Source organism: Physeter macrocephalus, unplaced genomic scaffold (assembly GCF_002837175.3).
Source record: "Physeter macrocephalus isolate SW-GA unplaced genomic scaffold, ASM283717v5 random_970, whole genome shotgun sequence".
Classification (NCBI taxonomy): domain Eukaryota; kingdom Metazoa; phylum Chordata; class Mammalia; order Artiodactyla; family Physeteridae; genus Physeter; species Physeter macrocephalus.
In genome coordinates, this window is record NW_021146678.1 from 7,182 (window position 1) to 8,130 (window position 949).

Sequence of the window (949 nt, forward strand, 5' to 3'; positions counted from 1 at the left end):
GGAGCACAGGCTCCGGACGCGCAGGCTCAGCGGCCGTGGCTCACGGGCCCAGCCGCTCCGCGGCATGTGGGATCTTCCCGGACCGGGGCACGAACCCGCGTCCCCTGCATCGGCAGGCGGACTCCCAACCACTGCGCCACCAGGGAAGCCCCTCAGGTTCTTATTTGATCCCAGATAACAGGCTGCCTTAGGGAAGGAAAATTTTTTTTAAAAAAGCAAAATATTCATTTTTCACTGCTGTGAATTCACCAGAAACAGGAGCAAAACTTTGTAATGCTTAGGGATTCCAGCAACTACGTTACACTATTTTGTGTCTTCCAGTGAGAGGAAGGTTATCTTGATAGCATTTTGTTTGGTTGTTTGGTTTTATGGTGATGACTCCTTTCTTTCTTTATAAATTTTATTCAATAAATAAAAATTGTATATACTTAAGGGGTCCAACATGGTAATTTGATATACATAGTGAAATGAGTACAGTCAAGTTAATTAACATACATCTCCTCACATAGTCACTGTTTTGTGTGTGTGATAAGTGCACCTGAAAAATATGAGATGCTTCAGGAATTTGGGTCTCATCCTTGCACAGAGGCCCTGTTCATCTCCTCTGTATTTTTCCAATTTTAGCATATGTGCTGCCGAAGGGAGCGTTTGATAGCATTCGTTTTGTGTCGTATCTCTTCATTCTTTGGGATGTTTCTAGGATACAGAAACATCTGGGCTTGCAGAGCTGGAATTTTTCTTGAAAACTTTGATTTTTTAAAAACATCAAGCCTGAGGACTTCCCTGGTGGTCCAGTGGTTAAGACTGCGCTTCCAATGCAGGCGACGCGTGTTCGATCCCTGGTCGGGGAACTAAGATCCCACATGGCCCAGGGCACGGCCAAAAAAATTAAAAAATAAAAAGACCAAGCTGGGTTCATCTGTAATGACAGTTTGTCTTGTAACCTAAC

The 949-nt window shown here is 44.4% G+C and overlaps 1 non-coding gene across 1 annotated transcript; it reads right to left on the reverse strand.

Moving 5' to 3' along the window:
• Positions 1 to 541: 541 nt before the first annotated feature.
• Positions 542 to 646, reverse strand: LOC112066035 (U6 spliceosomal RNA). The gene has a single exon (XR_002892396.1). It is a non-coding gene; the product is annotated as a U6 spliceosomal RNA (small nuclear RNA).
• Between the last annotated feature and the right edge of the window lie 303 nt (positions 647 to 949).